We start from the raw sequence: 6,000 nt of genomic DNA, 5'->3' as shown, positions 1-6,000 counted from the left end.
CAATCCTGAGGGCAACAGGTGCAGGATAAGGAAGGGAATAAAGTTTTAGATAAAGAGGTTAATGAAAAACTGGGCAGAGTAAGCTGGTTTTACCAGGCTCAGTTCCAGGGCCAGAATACAGGCTTCCTTAGTCAGCTACGCACCTGGTCCTTAAGTGTTTGATGTGCTAGGTCGCTTCAGTCGCATCTGTTTGCGACCCCCATAGACTGTAGCCCACCAAGCTACATGGGATTCTCCAGGCACGAATCTTGGAGTGGGTTGCCTATGCTTCTCCTCCAGGGGATCTTCCCAACCCACGGATCGAACCAGTGTCTCTTAAGTCTTCTGCACTGGCAGGCGGGTTCTTTACCACTAGCGCCACCTGTTTGATAAACATGGTCAATTGAAGTCAACCGACTGCGCTCAGTATTTATGGCTGCCAGCTGGCAAAGAAACACCCGCCACGGATGGCGGCGGAGGGCGCAGAGAAGGAAGTGTACAGAGCGCAGATCACGATCCCTCCGCTGGGGTTCCCGCCCCAGCTGAACCCGCCGGGCACGCGCAGACACCAAACGCGAACTCCATCACCAGGAGAGCCAAGGAGCGCGCACGCACAGTGACCCCAGAGCGCAGCGGCGGGGCGCTCTACTGGGCTATGGAGACAGAGCCCCGGACCAACCGGCCGCGCAAGCGCAGTGGCGCAACACGGGAACCCGCCCCACCGAGCCCGGGGTGCGCACGCGCAGTGCTGCGGGGGGCGTGCAGCGCGGCGTGCTGCCCAGGGAGACGCTGACACCGGCGAGGAGCCGGAGTTTCAGGTTCAGCGGCGTCCGCCTGGACTGCTCGCCGGTCTGGCCTCGGCGGAGCAGCCCTGACGACGAGGAAGGTGAGCGCGTTGCCGAGGACGTGGAACGAGATGAGAAAGGGCAGACTGGTGGATAAGCCGGGGAGCGGGACTGGCCGGTGGCGGGAAAGCGTCCTGGGGCGGGGCCGCCGTGTGATCGACAGGCCAGGCACCAATGGGAGGGCGGGAGAGGCCGCGGGGCGGGACCTGACCGTGAGCTGGCGGCTACAAGGCGGTTCCGCCGGCGGTGCTGAGCGCGCTTTGCACGTGGTAGTACCTGCTGGTCCCTGCAGGGCCACCGAATGCGCCGTTCCCCGTCCCCTGCAAGGGACAGAGTCCCTTGGACTGCAAGGAGATCCAACCAGTCCATACTAGAGGAAATCCGTCTGAATATTCATTGGAAGGACTGATGCTGGCTCCAGTACTTTGGCCACCTGATGCGAAGAACTGACTCATTGGAAAAGACCCTGATACTGGGAAAGATTGAAGGCAGGAGGAGAAGGGGACGACAGAGGATGAGATGGTTGGATGTCATCGCCAACTCGATGGACATGAGTTTGAGTAAACTCCGGGAGCTGACGTTGGGCAGGGAAGCCTGGCGTGCTGCAGTCCATGGGGTCGCAGAGTCTGACACGACTGAGCGACTGAACTGACTGCCCCCTGCAGCTGGGGAAACGGAGTCAGAGATGTGGACTTAAGCGGGGATACAGGCGGGATCCCAGATTGGGCAGTCTGACCCCCAGAGCCATCCTGCCACTCAGTGAACCCGGGTGGAGCAGTGGCCAGCCAGGAGGCCTGGGACGGATGGAATTGACCAGACTGTGGGAGGCAGTGCCGTGAAAAGTGCAGCTAAATCGTCACACTTTGTGACAGCTCCGAAGGTGTAGCTGGGTGGGAGAGAAGCAAGACAAGGCCGTGGGGTTGGAGCCAGCTGGCACCTCTCAGCCCCGCCATCCCAGATTCACAGCAGGTGGGCTAGAGCCGGGTTGTCTCCCAGGTGTGTGGAGTTAAAGCACTTTAGGAGGGGAACAGTAGGATGGTACCTGGAACACAGGCGTCTCACCTGCTCAGGCTGCCATAGGCTGGGAGGCCTGAACAGAGAACTTCTCTCTCCCAGGTCTAGAGGCTGGGAAGTCCAAGGCCCCCAGTCCTATAGAGGTCAGGACCCCACTATTAGGACTCCATGTGATCCTAATTACCTCCTTCACTTAATGTTAAAATGTTAGTCGCTCAGTGGTGTCTGACTCTTTGCAACCGCATGACCTGTAAGTCCACCAGGCTCCTCTATCCATGGGATCTCCCAGGCAAGAATACTGGAATGGGCTGCCATTTCCTTCTCCACATTTAATATTAATGACTCCCTAAAAGCTCTTTCTCCTGATACAGCCTCATGATGAGGGTTAGGGCTTTTAACACATGAATTTGGGGTCGGGGGAACACCATCAGTCTGTAGCAAGTTTGTACCCAGGTAAATAAGTGATCATCGAAGACTGAAGTAAATGAGCGCTTTGACGACTTGTGTGCACCCTGACGCTGGGAAAGATTGAGGGCAGGAGGGGAAGGGGACGACAGAGGATGAGATGTCTGGATGGCATCACCGACTCAATGGACATGAATTTGAGTTAACTCCGGGAGTTGGTGATGGACAGGGAGGCCTGGCGTGCTGCAGTCCATGGGGTCGCAAAGAGTCGGACACGATTGAGCGACTGAACTGTGTACCTGAGGTGCCTTCACGTGTCAACCCATTGAGTGAGCATGAGATTGCCGTTCCTTGTGTCTTTACACTGGTGGGGAATTCTAGGGACAACTTGTGTGTGTGTGGCCTCATGTCCAAGCAACCAGCCTGAAGAGATTGGAAAAAGTTATACCAAACATCTTTAAACAGCACTTAGTGAATCCTTTATTCTTGGATTTAGCTAAACCCTTTTTTCACTTATGGTTTAGCTTGTGCTGCTCCTGGAATAATGAGATCCCTAATTACCACCCACAGAGAAGTGAAATAATAATTACTTTTGTTCTTTATTGTTTCGTGTTGTCATTCTAAAGTTTGGTAACCAAGTCTTTTCATCCTACTTACCCTGGTGGGAGGAAGATTAGAAATCTACAGCTCAGGAGCTCAGAGGCTGCTGCTGCTGTTTAGTCGCTTCGTTGTGTCCGACTCCCTTGTGACCCCACAGGCTGTAGCCCTCCAGGCTGCTCTGCCCAGGCAAGAATACCAGAGTGGGTAGCCATTCCCTCCTTCCGGGGGATCTTCCTGACTCAGGGATCAAGCCCAGGTCTCCTGCTTGGCAGGCGGATTCTTTAACCACTGAGCTGCCTGGGAAGCCCCGGCTCAGAGGCAGATATACGTTAAAATCTTGGATTCAAGCCCTTGCTGAGCGATTGTGAGCAAATCACTTAACTTTTCTGAGCCCCTGTTTCTTCAACTGTGAAATAGAACTAATAAAAATCCTGACTGCATAGGGTTGTGAGGTTATATGAAAACAGTTTGAAACCATCAAAGAACTGGCCCTTGGACTAGATACTGAAGTCATAGATCTCCTCTCCCCATCCCTCTGAAGAACAGAAACCCCCTCCCACAGCCCCTACCTCAGACTGGCTATTCATTTATCACCTGTTTATTGATTGCCTGCTAAGTGCCAGGGCACCTGTTCTGAATGCTAGGGGGCAGGGAAGAGCAAGGCAGACAAGGTTCCTCCTTTTATGCTATTTATATTCTAGTGGGGGAGGACAGTAAATAAGTTCAGATAGTGCTGAGAGCTATGAACAACAAAAATACAGTGTTTCAAATAATGAGATAAAAGAATGACAAAGAGCAGTGTGTGTGTTTGGAGGGGAGGTGTTTGACCATTAGAGGGTGGCAGATAGAGTGAGAAGCCTCTGAGGAGCTGAGTCCTAAATGTCCAGGACTCCGGTCCCCAAGCAGAGAGGGACGGCAGGCAGAAGGCCCAGGCTGATTAGATCATGGCTCAGCCAGTGGTCTCTAGGCTGTCGAGTGATCTATCTTTAAAGACAGGAGATTTGCAGGGCAGGGATAGAGATGCAGATGTAGAGAACAGACACGTGGACACGGGGTGAGCAGGGACGAAGGGAGAGTGGGACAAATTGGGAGATGAGGATTAACATATATGCACTCCCACGTGTGAAACTGATAGTGGGAAGCTGCTCTTCAGCACAGGGAGCTCAGCTTGATGTTCTGTGATGACCTAGAGGGGTGGGATGGAGGAGGGCTGGGAGGGATATCCAAGAGAGAAGAGAGATGTATCCATATACATGTATCCATGTAGCTCATTCCCGTCATTACAAGTTAAGTGTTAGTCACTTAGTCATGTCCAACTCTTTGCAACCCCATGGACCGTACTCACCAGGCTCCTCTGTCCATGGGATTTTCCAGGCAAGAATACTGGAGTGGGTTGCCGTTCCTTTCTGTAGGAGATCTTCCCGACCCAGGGATTGAACCCAGGTCTCCCTCATTGCAGGTGAAGTCTTTACCGTCTGGGTCACCAGTTAAATGCCAATTAAAAAATAAAAGTAAAAAATAAAAGGGTCGGGCGGTGGGGGGAGCTCAGATTTCTCTCCTGGGATTTAGAACTAGGAAACAGAAGACTTTGCTTGACAGTGGGAGCTGAAGCCAGAAGTTAAGGGGGCTGCAGAGGCAGCATGCAGGCCAGCGTTGGGGTAAAGCTGAAGCCGCGATTGAGCAGAGGAGGCTGGGCAGGCTCCACGTGGCATGTGTTGGAGCAGAAGAACTGGGAATCCGAAGGCATTTATTGCTGGTGGACTTCCTGGAACCGTCTTAAAACCTGAACCACTCTGCAGTTCTGGTCTGCAAGAAGTAGTACCCTGTCCATGGCTTCTGCTCTTGGATTTCCCAGATTGGCTGTATTCTTAATCTCTCAGTATGTATCTTTTCAGTAAATCTCCCTTTTTTTTTTTTTTTTTTAGTAAATCTCCCTTTTATTGATGCTAGTTCTCTTTTGCCGACACATGAGTTGGACTAGAACAGCCATGTGAACCTGGGCTTGGATCCCTTGGTTTCCTTTCTGAGCTGAGTCTTTGAACAGTTATTTAATTTCTGTAAGTGTCAGGATCCAACAACTATATCCTTACAATGTTGTGCAGATTAAACAAGACGACAAAAATGGAAGGGCCTGTGGAGTGTTTTACACATGGCAGGTATTTGGGGTTTGTTAGGGCCTGTCTCCTTTCCCTCCATGTTTTAGTGGGTTTTTGATTACAGGCCTACCTCTGCTATTGAACTGTCCTGGGTTTGTCATCCTTATTTTTATCGTTCCACCTCAGTTCTTGTTTTAACTATCCCTAAACTCTTTAACTGGAAGAACACCGGGAAACTCCCTCTCCTCATAAATGAATCAATATGGTCACTGGTCTTCCTGAGGCCACTTGTGTAGCAGAGGTGTACATGGGATTTAGATTTATTCGTATTTGTACTGAGGTGAGCTGGTCCTGTTTACCTAGCTCAGAGCAGTGACTTCCAAAGAGAGAGAGCGGGGGCCAGGATGGAAGATGGTGATTAAAGGAAGAAAGGGTGTGTAAAAGCTGTCTCAGAGAAGCCAGGGTCAGAAGAAGAGGAAAAGATGGAATAAACACGGAACAGAGAACTTTTTCTTGGACCTGGGCGTGCAGAGGCAGAGCACTGCTGCGACCTCAGTTCTGGGACGCCCTTCCAGTCGGTCAGGCCAGGGCCACGCAGAAAGCTTTCAGGAAGGAGGTGGGACCGTGGTTAGGGGGCGGCTCTAGTTTGTGCTGGAAGTGGGGGCTGGGACGAATTAGAAACAAACTGAAGATGCCTGTCTGGTAGGGGTGGGTGTGTGACATGTGGAAAAGCTATGCTTGTGATGCTCTGCCTGTGGGTCACGACCTCTTAGGTCTTCACGGTAGAGGGAGAAAAGCAGTGTCCTGGGATGCCGGGAGGCGGGGCGTCGGAGAAGAAAGCGAAATGGCTGCAGAAATAATGACAGGCCGTCAGGGGAAATCTCCAGGCCCTTAGAAAGGTGTGCAGGCAGGTGGGGCGGCAGGGGTTTCTGTTAGGGCTGCCTGGGCCAAGTTCCCCTGTGTCCAGTTTTGATGAGTGTCTCTGGATGAACTGCGACTCTGGCCAGGCCTCATGGGGAGGCCCACAGTTGGAGAGAGCATGACTTTTGCTTGCCAAAAAT

The 6,000-nt window shown here is 52.3% G+C and overlaps 1 protein-coding gene across 2 annotated transcripts in view; it reads left to right on the top strand.

The window, feature by feature from the left end:
- The first annotated feature begins 720 nt into the window (after positions 1-720).
- DDX11 (DEAD/H-box helicase 11) overlaps positions 721-6,000 on the top strand; it is a 30,704-nt gene continuing 25,424 nt past the window's right edge. The window contains exon 1 of one of the 2 annotated variants that reach the window (XM_043440738.1): positions 721-865. The gene's annotated coding sequence lies outside the window, so the exon portion shown is untranslated. Of the gene's footprint in view, positions 866-5,662; positions 5,839-6,000 lie in introns of those variants that run through there. The other variant, XM_043440739.1, reaches the window with a different exon arrangement.

The sequence above is a fragment of the Cervus canadensis genome, chromosome 21 (assembly GCF_019320065.1).
Source record: "Cervus canadensis isolate Bull #8, Minnesota chromosome 21, ASM1932006v1, whole genome shotgun sequence".
Classification (NCBI taxonomy): domain Eukaryota; kingdom Metazoa; phylum Chordata; class Mammalia; order Artiodactyla; family Cervidae; genus Cervus; species Cervus canadensis.
The sequence above is the reverse complement of the archived record's forward strand: the minus strand, read 5'-3'. Positions and strand labels throughout refer to the sequence as shown.